Raw genomic sequence first — 23032 nt, 5'->3', positions numbered from 1 at the left:
CATGCACTTCAAATCTTCATAACTTCAAGAATATAAGTCCAAACACAATAAAATTTTCATCAATAGATTTCAAATCATTTATTCTATCAAATGGTACTATCAAATCAGGATTTTAGTGAAATTATGATTTTGCCCTTGAAGAGCATAAGGACTTTTTCATTTTAAAAATATTTGTATCCCTTCAATCTGCTTTGTAATCATCAAAATCAATCTAGGAGCAACAATTTTTTGCAGACCAAGCATCCAATTAAGAAAAAGGAGCTAATTCTTATGGATGGATGGCTTGGAATTGAAAAAAAAAATAGATGATAATGTTTGGCAAAAGCTTAATCTTTTTTACATCATACCATCATTAATTATTAATTGATTTTGATGGTTTGTCAATATGTATAATGATCTTATTATGCGAGTTAAATATTTTGAATATATTGCTTATTTGCATACTATCTTAATATTTTATATCATATTCTTTTGATTGTTAATCATTTGAGAAATCTAAGATAAGCTTGATTGTATAAAATCTTGTTTGGATGTAAAACTTATAAATTAGTTTTCTAATATGCTTACAAGAAACAATAAAAGTTGCACATCAAAGATAAGACATATATTCATAAAAGATTATACACTTGATTGATGTGTATGCCATATGTGTATGATATACTTATTGAATTTTTGGATGATTGTTTTCATTGTAAATATGTTATATAAACATTCTTAGAAATTAATTTGGTACTTACTTTAGTAAATATTATGTGTGTTTGGTATTTGCTTAGTTAATAAATTTTACTTGATTTTGAATGGCTTTGTTTGCAAAAGAAAGGGGGAGAAAATTTGGTAATTAAAGAAAATGAATTTGACATCAAATTCTTGTTATAATGTGATTTTTTTCATAATATGTTATCAATTTGAATATGAGATATAAAATTTAATAAGAATAAAAATTAATTTACTTGTATCAAGAGTAAGAAAGAAATAAATCTAAGAAATTTAGCATATAGTAAGGGGAAGCAAATTTTGAATAAGAATTGAACTCAATTGTTTATGATATTAAGAGAGAGTTTAATATTTTTGGATTATTAAAGAAAAAAATTCACTCTCTTAATCTTATTGATTGTTTCGTTTAAGTTATTCTTTTTGATGATGTCAAAAAGAGAGAGATGGTGAGTATATGCTTGAGCTTAAATTTGAATGAAGTATATTTGTATTGTTTAGTAGTTTCATGCTTTATAAATTGTGATTTTTTTAGAAACCCACTATATATTATTTTGTATATACTCAAAAATTTTGTCATCATCAAAAAGAAAAAGATTGTTAATCCAAAGACTGATTTTGATGATGACAAAGAGTTTTGAGTATAAAAAAAAATTAAATTTAAAGAGTTTTAATGAGGATTAAATCAATTTTAGAAAATAAGTCTAGCTTAAAAATTAATTTGAAGAAGAAATACTGAAAAATAGCATTTGCCACGCTTGGCACGCCAGTTGAGTCGATCCTATGAAAATCTAAGCCGATCCAGTTTGAGAAAGACTAAAAGATAGAAAGCAGTATTTTCAGTCTAATGCCACTGAGCCGATCCAATTCAAGACTGAGCTAAACCAGTGAAGAACTGAGCCTACTTAGAGAAAACTAAGCCGACTCAGTGACCTGTAATGGCTAGTTTTCTATATTGCAGTTTTTTATCTCCATTGTCTCATAATGGCTACTTTAGCCCTTTCAAAGGCTAGAACACTTTCTCCAACCTCTGTCAAGCCTATTTAAAGATGGAGAATCAAAGAAAAAAAATAAAAAGTGAATTGAAAGAAGAAATCATTCAAGTTTGAGAGCTTCATTGAATATCCAATAAAAAGAGAGAAAAGAGAGAGATTCAAGCACAGATTTTAGATGGTATTCAAGAGCTATCTTCAACACCATCTTCAACATTCTCTCAACATCAAAGGAAGAGAAAGCCAAGCATCAAAGAGCAATCCTCCGGCCTCTTCATCACGTCAAAAAGAGTTTTTCTTTTTCTTTTTGTTTGTGCTGAATTGTATTTTTTGTTTCTTTGCAAATTTCTTTCGAGGAAAAAAATTTGGGATTGATTGTTAGCCTGAGAAAATAATCATTGTATAGTTGTGGTTGGTGAGCCAAGGTTAAAACCAACTAGATTGATAGTGAGTTTGAAAAACTATCGGTGTAGGATTATGGTTGGTGAGCCCAGAAAAACTAACTGGATTTGTTTGTAAATCTGAAAAAATAAACATACTATAGTCAAGGGATTATAGTAAAATTTTCAAGGAGAGCTTGAGAAGTGGACGTAGGAGTGGATTGCTCCAAACCACTATAAATCTTGTATGTTTGTATTGTGCTTGCTCTCTTACCTTAGTTTCCTGCTTTACTTATTTTCATTTCTTGCATAGCAACTTATATACTTTATTTCCACTGCTATATATTACAATCGCCACATAATCACTTAAGTTAGAAGCACATATTTATTTAGAGTTTTAATTTGACTTAAAATTTCATAAAATATCCAATTCACCCCTCTCTTGGGTAGCCATTCTTGGGCAACATTATTACCCCCACAATTCTTTTTTTATTGAATTTAAGCATAAAAATGGTAAAATGGGATGAAAGGAAATTAAAGCACCTGAGGAGAATTTTTTTTTTTTTTATTGAGCTCTCCTCCCAACTTAGCCGACATTGTCTCTAATAAAACTCAACTTCTAGGAAAGATAGGACCTGATAAACCTAACCAAACTGAAAGAAAAATGAAATTAAAAAGTAAAGAGCTAGGTTGTCTCCCAAGAGCACTAAATTTAAAGTCTTCATCTAGAACTTTTATTTATTTATTTATTTATTTATTTATTTAGGGCTATGATTTTTATTAAGGTCGTTCCTAAGAAATTAGGTTGTCTCTCAAGAAGTGCTAAGTTTAACATCTTTAGTCAAATACTAAAAGAGTGCTTATCCTATTTTTGTCCGAATCTTAACATGGGTCTGTAATTTTCTACGTGATTCAGACTCTTCCTTAAAATATTTCCTATGTGGGACCATTATGTGACTCATTCCCCTGATAACTATCTATTTTTCTTTTATAATTAGATCTAGGTATAACTTAAGTACTAATCAAAGTTCTAAGGGACCTAGATCTATGTGCTTGATGTGCTGAGGGAGTGTTTCTAGATCTCCTATTGTTGCCTCTTCTTTTTTAGGCAAAGGTTCGACCAGTGTCATAAGGGGTTCAACTAGTAATTCTGATCTTAGTTAAATACAATATCATTAAGTATAGATACCTCATTAATATTATCAGCTTCGACTATCTCCTCTAGTTCCTCAAACCTGAATGTTCTCGACTGATCAAACTGGTCTTTAAGTTCTAGACCATTCTGGGCTCTAGGGTCAATCTCAAGTTGGCTTGGTAATCTATTCTCTTCTAGCTTACTGACTGCTGTAGCTGATTGGCCCAGTTGTTTTAATAACTAGCCAGTGATTTGCATGAAATTATTAAGAGTATTTTTAATGTCTGAAGTTGATTGTGCTAAGACTTCTAAACTATTTTCTAATGTGTTGACTCCTTCCTCAGGATTTAAATCTAGTTGATTATTCAGTGCTTGATTGGGCCTTAGGTAGGGCTAATCAAAAATATGGGATCCTAATGTTGCATCTTGTGATCATGTAAAATTAGGATGATTTTTCCATCCTGGGTTATAAGTTGGTGTATAAGGTTCATTCATATATCTTTCATTGAATGCATTTTCTTGTGTGAATCTATTTTGGGTTGGACTCATCAAGTAAGGACACTCCTCCACAATATGATCTGGTGTATTGCATCCAGTGCATATGGGTGCTAGCTCTTGGTTAAATTGGATATGTCTTTCGAATTCTAAGGCTTCAATTCTATTGATCAAAGTTGCAATTCTAGTATCTTCAAACTCCTTTGTATAAATGTATGCATCTTCAATTCTAGTGAATGTAAGATGCATGTTAATCATTTGAAGGCCAATTATAAAATTGTTGGCTGAGGATCTAATTTTAGATGGTTGGACAGAGCTAATTGGGTAACACAATTCTGCAGAGTTTTAGGTTGTCTAATAGAATCCATTTCTTCCTTAGTGGCCTTATAGGCTTGTAGGCTTTAGATTATATTTGATAATCATCCTTTAGCCCTAGTAGAAATTATTTTTTAAAATTAAATTTCATTTATTTATTTTTTTATTTTTTACATATATGAGAGAAAGAGAGGAGAAGAAGAAGAGTTTTAGAGATGAGAGTCCTAAGGAGTCCTAGACCTATAGATAATAGATGAGAGTATTTTAGTTAGATTTAACTTTTAAAAGTAAGCAAGTTATCGAATAAATTAAAACTCTACTTAGGATTATCCTAATTCTAGATAGCTCCTAACTGCCAAAGTTACCTTCGAGCCCTCCAAGTCAGAAGCTAATCAATCAATTGGCCAGATAAGTGCAAGGTCGGTGAGGGTCCCCCCGTTGCTTTCCTAAATACCAATTAAATTGGTCAGGTAAGCGAATAGAATTAACTAAGTAACCACCTTCCTTCAGGATCTTGTCTCTGAACTACTTGCCTAGACACCAGCTAATTGATCAACCCTAATTTAGTCTAACTCTTAGGATCCCTTGTCCTAATGAGCTCGGATGTCCCTAGGGCTAGCGTCTAATTGATTTTATTTATAGGCTTGGGTTAGTGCAAATGAAGGAGACTTGTTTATGGGCTAACGAAGGGTGATAAAATTCTCCCTTATCTTATTTAGGTTCGTACCCTTAAAGTAATTTAAATATGCTCATGCACAATCAATAAGAACAAACAAGTTTTATTTAAAAACTAACACAAATTAATAATATGCACAAGAAAAGAATAGGTTAGAATACGTACCTGGCTTTCAGTACTCACCAACTTAAAGTAAGGCAAGATAAGAAAGACAAAAAAATAAGACTAAAACCAAAAGCATGAAGAACAAGATTTAGAATACAATATACAGCACGTCAATTTCTCTGACAACAACATCAAAAACTTGATGTATCTTAAATTATACCACAAGTGTATGGTGTGCAATGTAGCATGTTCAGTGAGTATGGCTCCATCCCATGAGAAATTGGATGTTTAAGTCATATTCAAATTCTTGCTCAGGCAAACTTTATGATGAGAAAGATAGATTATGTTGGATTATGTTAGATTACTAACTACTAAAATAGTAAAATACTTAAATATAAAAATAAATAATCTAAAAGATCTAGGGCTTTTGAATCTACTAGATCAATGAATTAGATAGTCTTTTTATAGTTTCTTTTATGATGTCTCTTGATTAAGATATAAAATATAAACAAGCATGGATCATGAAGAGATTTAACTCAACTATGATCCATCAAGCATTTTATTTTCACTCTAATTAAGAGACTCTTCTTTCAACTTTTTCTCTTATGTTACCCAAGTATGGGCTATGAAGGGGCTCAAACCCAACTATAACCCATCAAAGTTTTCCACAAGAAAGAGGAGGAAAGGATTTGAAAAACTTATGAGTCTTTTACCTGTTATCCTTTTTGTACCGAATCAAACATGGACTATGAAGAAATTCCAACCCAACTATAGTCCATCAAATCTCTTGGCAAAAGAGATGAAGAAAGAAGAATTCTAAAAATTAAAAGCACCAAAAATTTAGAGAATAGAGCTTCTAATCATGATCTAACTTCATCGCAAATCCTAGGGGGATTGTTTAGCTAGACATAATTTAATTTGAAGCTCTAAAGTTAATTGACAAATATAAAATAATAATTATTCTAATTGCAAGAATTTAACATGCAAGATTTTAAAGGGTTGCAGGAATTAAATAAAAAAATAAATGCAAAGAAATTAAACTCCCTTAGTGCTGAAATTATCGAAATGCATAAAATAAATTGAAGGAAATGAAACTAATTTATTGCTAGAATAAAACTTCTAATACAAAACTCTTAACTCCTAAGCCATTAACAGGGCTTGGAGTTAAAAATAAAAATTAAAACCAAAGAAAGAGAAAAATCTAAACTAAGATCTTTTTTTACGGCCTTCCTCTGTAGAGCCTTCTGATTCTCACACCTCTCCTTGACTGACTCTCCTTCTCATGTGTTAGAATGATGGAAGAAAGTGAAAACAAGGCTAAAAAATTTAAAAGGTGAGTATTCTCACCTGTCATACGGGCTCCTATAAGAGGTATGGTGTGGAGAGAGAGATATATATATTCAAGGTAGAGGTATCGGGCTTATTTATAGGTGTTGGGGGAAAGAGATTTTTTTATTTTTTTTGATGTGAGATTAAGGGGTGTTTAATAAGGAGGAGAGGGAGAGAGGGATGCTTCAGCTATCACTATTTATTTTCTATCGAAAAATCCTTCCAATTTTTACTGATCGATGTAAGGCTTCTTAGCCTTTGGATGGTGATCAAAGGGCATGAAATTCCTCCCGAAACATAGCCATAGTTTTCCTTAATCGTTGGATCGGCCTCAGGTTAATTCTTGGCCGCTTGGTAGCATAAGGTGCTTGAGTTCTATGTTTCTCCCAGCCAGCATCAACAGCATCCATTAGATTGCTCCCCTTGAACTGCACTTGATCGTGTGATGGTGCAAAGAAACCAGATTCCATTATTCCTCCAAACACTGTGTGAAGACCATTTAAGATGTTACTGTAGCTTCTCATATGGTCCACTAGGCTTCTCATGGACCAAGTGGTCCATGGTCGATTGGCCAACTTATGGATTGGTCTGGGTTGGTTTTTGACTTGATTTTGAACCCATTTTCACTCTATTTTTGGTTCTGTTTTATCCTTTTAAGCTTGCAAATCAAGCTCTTCATGTTGATGCACCTCTTTCCTACAAAATATATGAAGTAGCATCAATTTTAAAAGAATAAAGATCATTTAGTCTATAAATTAATGCTTCTTTGCTTATATTTATACACTTATCATTGCCTTGAACCTAATTAGATTATGTTTGAACCTTTGATTTATTTTCTTATTAGATGGAAGTGTTTCATGTGAACAGGGAGTCCTCCACACCAACACAAAAGTCATGCCAAAAATAAATATGTGCCTCTTGGTTTTGCATTAAGAAGAAGGAGAGTCCTTCTTCATTAAGACTCTTAACAAGCCTTCCTTTCTCTCATTTATTCCATGCTAATTACTAAGGGGATGCACCATTAGATGGCACTTTGGAAAGTGCATGCAGAGGAAGAGTCCTTCTGCTTCTTAAATTCCTAACAAACCTCTCACACGGTGAATTAAAACACTGAAGAAACCAAGGCGCCAAGTGTTGGCATCCCTTCGTGGCGCCCCTTCCTTTCTTATTTAGCGGGGGCATTTCATCATATTAGAGGCCCCATTTTACTAGTTGTTAGGCATGGAATGGTGAGGGAGAAGAAAAGAAAATTTTGAGAAAATGATAAGGACATAGGAGAGAAAAAATAGAAAGAAAACAAGAGTGAAAAAGGAAAGACAAGGGGTTGCTTATCCTAGGGTTCAGTTCTTCCTAGAGTTGGTTTCTGAATCTGATTTTGGGTGGTGAGGTCTTTTGAGAAAAGATCTTTGGCATGACCCTAGTGGAGGATTTGAAGGCATACAGATGGTGGTACAATCGGTTCTTGAAAAGAAAAGTCGATAGTGGACTTATGAAGAATGCTGCTGCACTACATCAAGTTGGGAAGGACCCTGATCTATCTCGTGTGGATCACCATTGGAGGGTGCCTATCATGGTGTCTTGTGGAGATCATTCTGTCACCAAATCATCATCTTCAAGAAGTATATCTTCTACCTTATTGCATGCTTGATTGGTTTGATTGAAGTGTATAAGGTATTCTTAGGGTTTGTGTTCCGGTTGGCTAGTTTTAAGTGTTAAAACTTCTTTTATGTATGTTAAAAATTTTTGAAAATCATATTTCGCTATGCCACCGGAACCCAACAAATTTGTCATGAGATTCATCAAAAGCCATATGAATAGATTCTTCAACAATAAGGATTCTTTTGTTGAAGATGCTATATGCCTTGCTTGATGTAGAATATCCTAAGAAGATGCCCTCATCCAACTTGGCATCAAATTTTTCTAAATTATTCTTTCTATTATTTAGTATAAAACATCTACAACCAAAAATATAAAAATAGTTGATATTTGATTTTCTTTCTTTCCAAAGTTCATATGGTGCTTTCTTTAAAATAGGCCAAATTAAAATATGATTTAAGATATAACATGCTGTGTTAATGGCTTCCATCCAAAAATATCTAAATAAATTTCTTTCACATAACATTGTACGTGCTATTTTTTGTAAGATGTGATTTTCTCTTTTTACTCACCCATTTTGTTGAGGTATTCTAGATGTGAAAAAATTATGATCAATTCTTTTATCTTTACAAAAAATTTTAAAATGTTGATTTTTAAATTTGGTGCTGTGATCACTATGAATACATATGATAGATATGTCCTTTTCATTTGAAACTTTGCAATAAAATTTAGTAAATACACTGAAAGCTTCATCTTTTTGTGCTAGAAACATTACCCAAGTAAATCTTGAAGAATTATCTATAATTACAAGACCATATTTTTTATCTCCTAAGCTTGTGGTCCTAATGGGTCCAAATAAATCCATGTAAAGCAATTCTAGAGGTCTAGATGTTAAAACCATGCCTTTTGATTTAAAAGAATTCTTAATTTGTTTTTCAAATTGACAAGCATCACAAATCTGATTTTTTTCAAAATTTAGTTTTAGTAAATCTTTAACAAGATCTTTCTTAGTGAATTTTAAAAGCAAATTCATGATAATATGACCTAATCTACGATGCTACAACCAGCTAGTCTCATTGACTTTGGCATCCATTGCAACTAGACATTGATCATTCTTTATATTTGGATCATCTAGATCTACCAGGTACACATTGTCATGTCTATATCCAATGAACATGATACCATTGTCATTAGAACTAGAAACTATACATAATAAAGACTCAAAAGTTATCTTAAATTCTTTATCACAAAATTGATTAATGTTAAGTAAATTATCTTTCAATCCTTCAACTAATAAAATATTTTGAATAGAGGTGGAGAGAGTGATGCGGATATTACCGATACCAATGATACATCCTTTTGTATTGTCTTCAAATGTAACAACTTCTCTATCCTTAGATTCAAAAGTGACAATTTGAGATTTATCATCCGTCATGTGCCTGGAATAACCGCTATCAAGATATCAAAGTCTTTTTTTTTTCATGGACTATAAGACACTCTTACAAAAGAAAATCAAGTAAGGTTTTTAGGTACCCAAGTCATCTTGGATCCTTTAGGATTAGTTCTAATGGTTCTTTTTGGAACCCAAACTATTTTAACCATACTTCCATTTAATTTTCTGAAATCACATGTATAAGATTTATGGCCAACTTTTCCATAGAAAAAACATGAGACATTTGTAATAGGATTTGATGAGGCTCCAATAAAGAAATTTTTTAATAATTTTTGCTTCTTTTGAGTTTTGAATCCCAATGCAGTCTTGTTAAACACAGCTCTTTGTTCATTCAAAAAGATATGCAGCTTTTTAGAACTATAAGTAATTTTTTTTATAAAAAGTTTAATTTTCTTTAGTTCATCATTTAATTTTTGATTTTCACAAGCTAGTAAATCAAGTTTTTCAAAAATTTTTTCCTTTTATGAGTAAGTTCATGATTTAGCTTTTTCAATTCTTTGTTTTTCAAACTTACTTTCTCATATTCAATCATAAGCTCTAAAAATGCATCTTCCAATTCATCAATTGTAAAGTCTAGGGAGTTTTCAGCATTTATCTCCTATTGGTGTGCTATCAAGCAAAGATTTGCCACTTCTTATATTTCTTCTTTGGAGCTTGAGTCCTCACTATCGCTCCAAGTTGCCATCATTGCCTTCTTCTTAAATTTTTTGGATGATTTTGTGAGGAGAGGGCAGTCTATTTTAAAATGATTGGATTTTTTGCATTCAAAACAAATGGGCAGCTCCTTCTCTTTCTCTTTCTTCTTATCCTTGCTTGGTTCACCTTTGAAGGTCTTCTTTTTGAAACCTTGCTTCTTCTTCCTCATAAACCTCATAAACTTTCTTGCGATCAAGGCCAAGTCTTCTTCTTCATCTTCCTCATCGGACTCATCACTTTCATCATCCTTGGAGGTTGTTGTTTTGAGTGCAATAGTCTTTTTCTTCTTAATTTGTTCCTCCATATTTTGCCTTATGGTTAACTCATGAGTTATTAGAGACCAAAGGAGTTCTTTTAGTGGTAGTTTATTGAGGTCCTTGGCTTCTTGTATAGCGGTGACTTTTGCCTCCCAAGCCTTCGAAAGGGACTTAAGAATTTTATGAACAAACTCACTATTAATATAAGACTTTCCCAAACTTTTTAAATCATTTATAATATCAGTGAATCTAGTAAATATTTCAAAAATAGATTCATTTTGCTCCATCTTAAATAATTTATATTTGTGCACAAGCATATTTATTTTAGACTTTTTAACCTGATTGGTACCCTCATGGATAACCTCTAACCTATCATAAATTTTCTCAGCTGACATACATGTGAAAATTCTATTGAATTCATTAGGATCTAATGTACAATATAAAATATTTATAGATTTTGCATTTAACTCAATCATTTTCATATCAAGCTTATCCCAATCCTCTTCAGATTTAGGAATATCTTTATCATCTACTTTAATTATGATTGTGTGAGGACCTTTAATTATAACTCTCCAAAATTGATAACCAAATACTTGAATGTAAATACGCATGCATATTTTCCAATAAGTGTAATTTGTTCCATTGAACAAAGGTGGACGATTGGTCGATTGCCCCTTGACAAGAGACGCACTCATTTGGGTTGCCATTTGATCTTAACTCATGATTATTAGATCAAATATACGTGAGTACCGAGCTTTGATACTACTTGTTGCCCAGCAAGACAACCCAAGAGGGGGGATGAATTGATTTTTTTAAAATTTAAATAAGATATATGCTATTTTTGCAAAATAGTAAAGTGATAATGAGTGCTAAAAGTTATGTGATTAAGTAAACTAAAATATTAAGAGAAGATGAATAAGAGAGAAAACAAGCAGCAAACAAACATCATAATTTTTATAGTAGTTTGGTGCCCCTAGCACCTACATCCACTCTCCAAGATCTACTTGAAAATTTCACTATAATCTGTCCAAGATTACAGTTGGATAGTTTTTCTGAGCTTACTTTCTAAAATCCAATTGATTTTATACTGGATCACCAACCGCAACCTATACAAAGCCAATCTTAGGCTTACAATCTAATTTTTAGACTTGGATGAGCCTATCCCCTTGCTTTAAAACTCAATTGAAGCAAGTTACAAAGAAGGATAATAGAAAAAAATAATAAAACATAAAAGCTCCTTTAATGAGTAGATTAGAAGTTGATGAAGCTTGATTGTTGAGTGCTTAAATGCTTGCAGTTAAGACTCTTGAATGCTTCTTGAATGATCTCACAAAAATCAAGAGAAAGTGGCTTAGAAGTCGGTGAACTCTTTTAAATACAATAAATACTAAAAAATCACTTTTTTTCACTTTGAACAGTTTGAATAGCTTGAACAGTTACTTTATTTTGTTTCCTTGACTTTTCTTTTATATGTGAATGATATCTTTGAGCCCAAAACTAGCCATTTTTGTCCGTTGGAGATGAAATATAGTCATTGAAAAAGTTTTGAAAAAAAATCTGAGCCACTCAGAACTAGCTGTTGTGGCTGTCGAGCTTCTCAAGTTGACTCGACCTAACTTCAAATCGACTCAACTAGTCTTCAAGTCGACTCGATTGATTTTCGAGTAGACTCATTTTCAATCGATAGAAATATACCTCTTTATAAATTTGTGTTCACTGAGACAAAGTCAACTCGATTTTATTTTGAGTCGGCTCAATCTCAGGTGGTAGAAACTGATCTTCTATTTTTTAAGATGGAGTCGACTCGATTTGAAATTGGACTTGACTCGATATCGTGCCACTCCTACGTGCCATCTTCAAAATGTGCCAGAGTCAACTCTATTCTATCTTGAGTTGACTCAATTTCCTTCAAATGATCTTTTTGCATGAAATTCGAGTCCAACTCGTATCTCATTGGCTCAAGGTATTCTTAATTTATTTCAATCTATTTCAATGGTGCTTTGCATCTACAAAAATATTCTTAAGAAAAACTCAGAAGATATTAGTATCTCGCTATACTTTAATGTTTGGTCATCATCAAAATCATTCTTGGGGTCAACATTTAGTTACAACCATAAGAAGGTAGCCATTACATAAGAACTTTAGTAGTGGCTTTTTAGTGGCAGCCATAATTAGTTCTCAAAAATAATGGCACTCTTAGTGGTGGCCATGAAAATATGGTCACTAATGATAGTTTTTGAATGATGACACCACAAAATGGTCACTTAATGACAACAAATTTTAAGACCCCTACTTTGCAAAAGTAGGATTTAAGTCCTTTTTTCTTTCATTGATGATTTTTAAACTAAGATACATAACTTCTATTTCTAATACTGAGGTCTATCATTCTTAAAATGGATAGGACTAGTTGAAATCAACTCAAAAAAGTGAAAATTCTTTAAGAGATTATTGATCCATGGTTTGATTTTAATGAGTACAAAATATTTGAGTATGATACTAATGACCGTATATTCTTTGGATAGTTAATTTTTTCATAGAGAGCACAAGCTTAAATATTTTAAAAAAATGAAGAAGCTTAGAAGAATAAATCCAAAAATTAAAAAATATTTATAATATTTGGAGAAACATTTGAAGTATAAATAGTTGAGTGTGATACTAATAATTGTATGTTCTTGGAGTCATTAATTTATTTTATAGAGAGAACAATGAGCTTGAACTTTTAAAAAAATATGAAAAAGTTTAGAAGAACTAATCCTAAAGTTGAAAAAATATTTGAATTATTTGGAGAAGCATTTGAGGTATTTTGAAAGTCTTTGTAGTAGAGGAGTTGACCCCAAGTTAACTATGAGTTGACTCTCTCAAGCAAAATAGAGAAGTGTTTATATGGACCAATCTTCGAGCCGACTTCTACTTTCTTCGAGCTGACCCCTACTTATCTCGAGTCAACTCGACTGCGATTGACAGCCTAATGGCTAGTTTCTTGCAAGCTTCTAACAGACAAATCCAACTTCCACTGGCTAGTTTAACATCTTCAATGGCTAGTACACTTTCTCCAATCAAATTTAGTATATTTAAAACATAAAATCAATTGAAGTAATCTAAGAGGAAAGAAAAGAAAAAAATTCTAATTTATGGTGAAGGCATTGAATATTCTTGAGTGAGTTAAAGGAAGAAAAATTAAGTGAGCTTCCAAAAAAACATCCTTACCATCATTGAAAAGTCTCTGATTCATTGAAGAAGAGAAGTCAAAACTTCAATATGCATTTATCGTCAACTTCAACTGAGCTTCAATAAGTTTTATTCTTGTTTTGCTCTTATGTACTCTTTCTAATTTTTGTTATATATTTTATTTTTTATAAATTTTTTGAGATAGAAACTTAGGGGATATACTTATCCAAGTTCATAATTGGATATTGCATTGACTAAGTCTAAGGATGACTTAATTGAGAAAGTTTTGGTTAATTTTCTATACAAAAAAAGTGAGCCCCCTAAAATAATTAGTTGGATTGATTGTATGCCTGATTAAAACAAGCATACTATAGTCAAGAAGATTATAGTTGAATTTCTAAGTAGGAAGAATTGAGAGTGGATGTAGGTGTTGGTTTTGACATCGAACCACTATAAATTATTATGTTTATGTTACTTATGCTTGTTCTTAATTTGTGCACTATTTTATTATTTATTTTACTATACATACTTATTGCATCCACCATGTACTTACTTAGTTTACTTTAATTAAGTATATACTTATTTTAAGATTATAAAAATTTTTAAAAAATTCAATTCATCCCTCCTCTTGTGTTGCTATATCTATGTAATAATTGGTATCAAAGAAAGTGCTCTTTTATCTTTTATAGACTTAACCATCCAGAGCTCAAGATCATTGACAACCCTGGGAGATGAAGGGTACTCTCTCGTAAGACCATCTCTTTTTTATGGTTTTGATTATATTTATTGAAAAGCTAGAATAAAAATTTTTATTTAAGCAAAATACTATGATTTATGGAATATAATAATGCATGGTACACATACACCTACTAAAATTATAAATAGTGTTCAATTCCTAAATATGAAAATGATTAGAATAATAAAAAAAAGTAGCTTAAGTGAATATAAATATGATGAATGTACTTTATTATGCTCTTGATGAAAATCAATTTGATAGAATGTGTACATGTTCTTCTGCTAAAAAAATTTAGAATACATTGAAAATAATTTATGAAGATACCATTGAAATGAAAGAATAAAAAATTAGTATGCTCGATAGAGTACAAAATATTTAAAATAAAATCATATGAATCTATTTCTAATATATTTTCAAGATTTATAAATATTGTTAATGATCTAAATTTACTGAAAAAACTTATGGTAAACTGGTATTGCGAGAAAGATTCTTAGATCGTTGTCTAGGTCTTAAGATGCAAAAGTGACAGCTATTCAAGACATAAACAATCTAAATCAGTTATCTTTGGAAGAGCTCTTGGGTTTCTTTATGACTTTTGAGTAGACTATGATGAATTAAGAAGAAATGGACAACAATAAGAGAAAGAAAATATAAGCATTTAAGTTCTCAAATCAGGAAGATAATATACAAATTGAAGAATTTGATGATAAAGATAAAGATTTATCATTAATCACTAGAAAATTTAAAATTTTTTTGAAGATGATAAAGTAGAAGAAGCATGAAAGAAGAAAGAAAGCTTCAACTAAGGAGAAGCTAAGCAAGAAAAGAAGAAGACAACTTGGAGCGATAATTAAGATAAATCTTAAATAGCTATAATTTAATGAAAAAGGAGAGAGAGAGTTAGCTAAGTATATCCATAGTAATTTTATCTAAATTTTTTGTTGAAAAAAATTAGCTCTTAAATTTAAAGTACTTTGATACATTAATTTTGAAATAATTAAATATTTTGAATTTGATCTTTCATACTTGTATCCTAAAGCTTTTCAATTATCCTAAAATTTGATTGGCGCAAACATGAATTATTGAAATTTTCTTAATGTACTCTAATATTCAAATATAACCTTTTGATATTGTCAAAAAGGGGGAGAGGATAAGTTGAGTATATGCTTGACCTAATCTAAATATTTTATGACTTGATTTAAAGTATGTTCTCAATGCATCTACTTATTTACTTCACATTAATCATGCATAAATCAGCATAAAATCTAAAAATCATACCATGTTTTATTTTACATATACTCAAAATTTTGGCATCATTAAAAAAGAGGAGATTATTGATCCAAAGATTGATTTTGATGAATATAAAATATTTGAGTATGATACTAATGATTATATATTCTTATAGTAGTTAATTTATTTTATAGAGAGCATACTAAGATTAAATATTTAAAGAAGCATAAAGAAGCTTAGAAGAACAAATCATAAAGTTGAAAAAATATTTGAAGTATTTAGAGAAGCATTTGGTGAAGTGTAAACATTTGAGTACGTGTGATACTAATGATTATGTATTCTTGGAGTAATTAATTTATTTTATAGGGAGCACAATGAACTTGAATATTTGAATAAGGATGGAGAGGCTTAGAATAATAAATCCTAAATTTAGAGAAATACTTGAAGTGTTTAGAGAAATATTTGATGTATTTTGGAAGCCTATATAGTAGAGAAGTCGATCTTAAGTCAACTATGAGTCGACTCTCTCAAGAAAGATAGAGAAATATTTTTGTGGATCAATCTTCGAGCGAACTCTTAGTTTATTCGAATTGACCTCTACTTGGCTCAAGTAGACTCAACTTTGATTGATAGCCTAATGACTAGTTTTGCTGCAAGCTTCCAACAGACAAATCTGACTTTCAATGTTTAGTTTGACCTCTCCAATTGCTAGTATACTTCTTCCAATCAAATTTAAGTACATTTAAGATATAAAATCAATTGAAGAAGTAATCTAAGAGAAAAGAAAAGAGAAAAACTCAAATTCTTAGTGAAGACATTGAATATTCTTGAGCAAGTCAAAGAGAGAGAAATTAAATATAATTAATTGAGTAAGCTTCCAAAAGAATATTTTTACCAATCATTGAAAAGCCTCTTATTTATTTGAGAAAAGAAGTCAAAGCTTCAATGAGCAATCATTGTCAACTTCAACCAAGCTTCAACAAGTTTTATTCTTCTTTTGCTTTTATATATTCTTTCTAATTTTTATTATATATTTTATTTCTTTGCAAGTTTCTCACGATAGAAACTTATGGGATAGACTTATCCAAGCTCATAATATGATATTGTATTAAGTAAGACTAGGGTGACTTAGTTGGAAAGATTTTGATTATTTTCTTATGCAAAATCAATTGGATTGATTATGAACCTGCTAAAATAATTGGTTGATTGATTGTGATTTAATTAAAATAATCATACTATAATCAAGAGGATTATAGTAAAATTTTTAAGGAGTCTTGGAGAGTGGACATAGGTATTAGGTTTGGCACTGAACTATGATAAATTGTTGTGTTGGTGTTGCTTATACTTATTTTTATTTTGTTCATTATTTTATCACTTATTTTGCTATGCATACTTATTGCTTCCATCATACACTTACTTAATTTACTTCAATTGAGCACATACTTTTTTAAGATTATAAAATTTTTGAAAAATCCAATTCGTCCCTCTTGGGTTGCTACATATAGGCAATAGAGGTCGATCTCAACTTTATAACAACTCTATCTTTTGTCACTCCACCTAGTTATACTTGGATTAAGAGATGCCTGCTTAAAGTCTTATCCAAAAAGAAAACTTTTGATTTGACCAGTCTCTTTCGAGCTCCAAATGATTGAATTTGGGCCTAATCACTAAGATCGCCGCTCCTATTAATGTGCCTTAATATCACTAAAAAGCTAACTAAATCAGCCACTCTCCTATTATTCACATCAAGGAGCAAGGAATTCCCTCCATCATTTGGACTTTTATTACCAAAAAAAAAGGAAAAAAATGGCCATCATGTCCACTCCTGTTATTCATGAACAAAAAGAGTTAGAATTTCCCTTCCATATGAGTTCCCACTACCATTGGGACTCTTATTATCCCAAAAAAGTCCAAATAGATGGGCATTAATTAGCATCCTCATGCCCACGTACAAGGTTAAAAAAAATGTGCTCCCATATTGGGACTCTTACAATGAAAAAAGAATCAACATCTTGTATTTCCAAGGGCATCTCCTATTTGCATGTCTATCTCTTGTTTCCGTCGGGAGCATGCCCAATTGCCTCCCTATTGCACTCCCACCCAAAAAAAGGTGCCCTATTGCAATCCCACCAAAAAACAAAAAAGCTATTGCCCAAATATAGCAACCCAAGATTGGGGGTGAAGTGGGTCCTTTTAAAATTTAAAGCAATAATATGCTCTAATTATGATTAATGAGTGATAATGAGATGAATATAATGGAATGAAGCAAAGTAATATAAAAATGTAAAGCAAATAAGTACAAAAAAGAAGTACAAATACAATCAAATTTATAGTAGTTCGGTGCCAAATTTAGCACCTGCATCCACTCTCTAAGATCGTTTACTTAAAAATTTCAAGATAATTACTTAAGATTATAGTCTGATTATTTTGTCTGGACTCACAATCAGCTTAGTTGGTTTTGGACAGGATCACCTACTAAAACCTTAACCGAGTTGGTGTTGCATAGGATCACCAAATAAAATCTTGCTAGCTAAGTCTTCCCAAGACTTAGTTAGTACAACCATCTAATTATGAGCTTGGACTTGCCTCTCTTATAAGCTTTTATCCCAAGAAACTTGCAAAGAAAAATAAAATATACAATGAAAATTTGAAAGAAACGAGCAAAAGCTTAAGAAGAATAAAACTCATTGAAGTATAGTTAGAAGTCGATGATGAAGCTCTTTAAAGCTTGGACTTCTTCTCTTTAATGCTTGAGTGAATATTCTCTAGATGGTTATGGATTATAGCTTGGACTTCTTCTCTTTGATGCTTGAGTGAATATTCTCTAGATGGTTAAATTATCTCTTGGAAACACACTAAATCATTTCTCATTCACTGCTCTTGAATGCTCACTAATGATTCTCCCTCTTTTTCATTTCATTCCTCATTCCCCTCTTCCCTTTTCAATCCATCACTTCTCCAATTAAATTTGGAAGCATTTATAGCTTGAAAAGATGTTAGAGAGCTGTTTCTAACCATTGAAGATAAAAAAAAGTGTTAGAAGTCTTTATATGTGTTTATGCTTGCAAAAAAACTAGTTGTTGGGGTTGCTAGTCATAAAGGAGCTGACTTTTGAAATCCTAAGGTTGACTCCTGAGATCCTAAGGTCGATTCCTAAAGTCCTAGGATTGACTTCTAAAGTTTTGAGATCAAATCCTAAAGTATTGACCCAAGAATTGATTTTGATGAGCATAAAACTTTTGAGTGTGATACTAATGATTATGTGTTCTTGGAGAAGTTAATTTATTTTATAGGGAGCACAATGAGCTTGAACATTTAAAGAAGTATGAAGAAACTTAGAAGAATAGATTCTAAAGTTGAAAAAATATTGAAATATTTGGAAAAGATTTGAAGTATTTTGAAAGCATTTTTCAAGTGGCATAGGGCTCAAGTTCACTCTAAGCACTACTAGAGTCGACTCTCTCATGAAGACAGTGAGTGAATTTTTTTACACTGGCCTTGAGTTAACTCCTACTTATCTTGAGTCAACTCTAAGTTTGCATAAGTCAGCTCCTATTTAATTCAAGTCGATTCGACTGCGATGATAGCCTAATGGCTAGTTTTTTTGCAAGCTTCCAATGGATAAATTTGACTTCTAATGGTTAGTTGGATCTCTTCAATAGCTAATACACCTCCTCCAACAAAATTTAAGTATATTTAAGACATAAAAGTATTTAGAAAAGTGGATCTAAGAGGAAAGAAAAGAGAAAAACTCAAAATTTTGATGAAAACACTGAATATTCTTGAGCAAATTAAAAAGAGAGGATTCAAGAGCATTTGTTGAGTGTGCTACCTTTAGTGTATCCACAATAATTTTTGCAAAATTCTTTCATTAATTAAAGAAGAGAAGTCAGAGCTTCAAAGAGTATTCATCATCAACTTCAACCAAGCTTCAATGAGTTTTATTCTTCTTGTGTTCAGACTTATTCCTTATAACTTCTATTATATATCTTATTTCTTTGCAAGTTTCTTAGGATAGAAACTTATAGGATAGGCTTGTCCAAATCCATAATTGGATATTATATTGTCTATGTCTAAAGGTGACTTAGTTGGAAAGATTTTGGTTGATTTTCTATGTAAAATCAATTGAATTGATTATGAACCTGTAAAAACAATCGATTGGATTGATTATGAATCTAGTTAAAATAATTATACTATAATCAAGAGGATTATAATAAAATTTTTAAGTGGAAGACTTGGGGAGTGAAATTTCCAAGAGAGCGGGTGACTGGAGTCAAAGAATTTCATGATTTTACATTCTCTCACTCATCTCAACCAAATAAATTTTATGTCCTCACAACAACTGTAATAATGTACACTTCAAAAGTCAAGACAAGGTGCAATTTCATCTGGTTAGCAATGGGATAGTCCCAAGTTATATTAATTGGTATTATAATGGGAAAGATGAATTTGATGAGCAAGAAGTTAGTGAAGAGTCTAAGTATGATAATGAGGGTATAGATATCTTGTTAGAACATGCATTAGGGATGTCAAACATAGATTAGGAGAGAGGTGGTGCCTCATATAATCTTGTTGAGCTTAATGAAGAAACAAAAAAAAATTATAGGTTGTTGAAAGTCAAGTGCTTTATCCTAAATATACCAAATTTTCAAAACTCTCTTTTGGTGTGAAATTGCACTTAAAAATGTCACCATAGACAGAGTAATAAGTTATTTAGCATGTGACTTTGATTGCTGAAGGACGTATTTCTAGAAGATGAAATATTGTCTAGTTCATATTACGAGGCAATAAAGATTTTTCAAGATTTGGGTCTTGATTATGAGAAAAGAGATGCATGTCCCAATAATTATATACTATTTCAGAAGGAGTATGCCAATGCCAATGAATGTCTAAAATATGATACTTCTAGATGGATGTTTGGAGAGATTGAAGACTTGATATCATATATATCATCAAAAGTAGCTTGTTATATGAGGTGGCATGAAGAGGATTGCATTAAAGATGGGTTATTAAGGAATCCAACTGATTCTCAAGCTTAGAAGAAATAGATGGGCTTTATCCCTCATTTGCATTGAAATCTCACAATGTCAGACTTGGATTAGTAAGTGATGGGTTCATCCCATTCAAGAATATGAGCTTTGCTTATAGGACATATTCTATTGCTCTAGTTTCTTATAATCTACCACCATGGATGTTTGTTGACCCTATGATTGATTTGATAATTATCAAATTTTGAGTAATTATGATCTTAATCATATGTTTCAAGGATGAATGTAGAATTTTTAGGTGCTCAAAATGAAGAATTTAATCTTGGGACAAATCCCTTCAAGAAAGCTAAATCAGGCCAATTCAAAGAAGAAATAAGAAGCTTTTAGCTTAGTGGAGTCGACCCTAGAAGGATTGAAGTTGACTCCAGATTTGAAATGAGCAAAAAATAGGAGAAATTTATATTTCAAAAAGTTCATGAGTCGACCCTAGAAGAAGAAGAGTCAACTCTAATATGGTTTGAGCAAACTGGTATGAGCTCAAGTCGGCTCATGATAAGTAAGAGTCGACTCTCTTAATTGTTAGAAAATGGGATGATTTCATACGTGTAGTTTAAAAATTTTATACAGTGAAAGTAAATTAAATTAAATTTTTTTTAATTTAACAATGCACCAAATCTCATCTATAAATCATGTGCTGGATCTTAACATGAACATGTTACCTTGATCTGAAATTTGAAAAGAAAAATAAAAGACATTAGAAGAAAAATGGAGATCTAATCTCCATACCTTCGGATCCCGCAAATGTTCAGGATTCGAGTTGTAGCCGCGCAAGCATCCGACCTCTGCTGGTATCCATACGGAGATGTTTGATTAAAGCATTGAGTCCACCAGTGTGCTAGTACCTTACAGGTCTCGCTCCTCAGCTTTGGATCTCAATCCTCTTTCAGAACTCGAAGAAGATGAAGGCTGTGCAAACTCTTTCACATAGATCTGATAGAATCTGAACCAGACCACCAAGAAGAGAAGAAGAATATTTCTTCTTCTTTTCTTCTCTTTTTATCTTTCTTCGTTGGATCTGATCTCCTCAAATTTTTGGGCGTGGAAGAAGAGGCGTTACGGAGAGATCGTGTGGCAAGAAAAAAAAACTTCTTTAATTTTTATCACACAAAAAGTAGGCCCAACACCTTTCCTTTTAGACAATATCCCTTTCTTAGTTTGAATTAAATTCAAGTAGAAAGAGAAACAAAAATAAGAAAGGATGACTAAGGGATGAGGGGTGCCAACTATTGGCGTCCCATTTCCTTTCATGCACACAAGAGCACGTCCCCTTCTTTTAATTTTTTGTCGCACAAAAAAATAATTCCCATGCCAATATCTAATAAGGATCTGATCCTCTTCTATATTTGAATCAAATTTAAATAAAGAAAGTTGAGTCAAAAGGGAGAGAGAGTCCCAGAGAGGTGGGGCGCCAATCCTTCACCTTCACGCGTGCATTGAGAAAAGTAGCATGAAAAATCACCACCCCATCTCATTTTCTCATGCAAAGTGGAGAGAGAAGCTCAGAGAACCTAAGCTCTTAGAGTCAGGGTCAATCTGGTTCAAACTAGATCCAAATCAAGTTTAAATAAAGTCTGAATCGAATCGAATTTGAAAGACTGTCAAATCTGATCCAATCAGGATTGTAATCTAAATCTAATTTAGATAATTGAACCCAATTAGTATTAAATTAAATCAAATCTAATTAAATTAAATATGATTTAAATTAATTAAAACTTGATCTATAATTTAATTAGTCTAAAATAAATTATAATATTTATAATTAAGTCTCTGCGCTAACAATTAGCAACTGCCAAAACTGTAACCCTTACAAATTAGCAATTTCTAAATTTTAAACTATCAATCCGATTGATAATTCAAATATGATCCAAACCATTGATCAAGTCATGCTCCTTTTGTGTGTGACCCCTCAGGTTCTATTCTGTCAGGTAGTGAGACATACCATAATCTCTATCACAGTATCATCAAAACTCTTTTCAATAGGCTGGAATGATTCTAACTCATCTCAACAAGAATCGTTGATTCGCAAACAATCTTAGTGAGTTCTCACGATCCACCAGTGACACCTAATAGCATGTAGTGATAATCTAGTAGAATAGAAGAATGAACTCCTAAGTGCAGTTATCATATGATACTATCCTTCTATCATGAGTCCCGACTAGATGGAGGTCATAAAGAATTCATCAAAGCCCATCGTCAGTCAGATGCCAGATTGGCTCGAGTCAAGTTCATCTGTGAATTTTGTGAAATCTCTTTTCTAGTATTCACATGTGCTTTGGCCAGGGATTTTCTGAACTCAGTCTTACAAATCGCATAGGATTACTCCTTTTCTATCAAGATTGATAGATTCCATCTAGATGTATCCTACTCCAAATAATAAATTTGAACCTATAATAGCCAATATACATAGCAAGGACTCAAATGGCTAAGGATCGAGGAAACATGCAATCAAACTAAGTAGCCTCATTGTGAATAGCCAACACACCGCAGGTCAATGGATCAGTCGTACTACTACAGTATCGAAAAAACCACTAATGAGTGAGTAGACATCCAAGTAGTTTCTCATGTTGGTGACGCTCAATGCAAATTATTCTCTAACAACCACCCATACTTTCATCCAGTGTCTGCACACTACAGACTCGAGATCCATCTTTTCAAAAAGGAGGTGATCCATGCATCGATCTTAAATAGATTGATCACTATCCTCCGTGAC

The sequence above is a fragment of the Elaeis guineensis genome, chromosome 16, assembly GCF_000442705.2.
Source record: "Elaeis guineensis isolate ETL-2024a chromosome 16, EG11, whole genome shotgun sequence".
NCBI classification, from domain to species: domain Eukaryota; kingdom Viridiplantae; phylum Streptophyta; class Magnoliopsida; order Arecales; family Arecaceae; genus Elaeis; species Elaeis guineensis.
The sequence above is the reverse complement of the archived record's forward strand: the minus strand, read 5'-3'. Positions refer to the sequence as shown.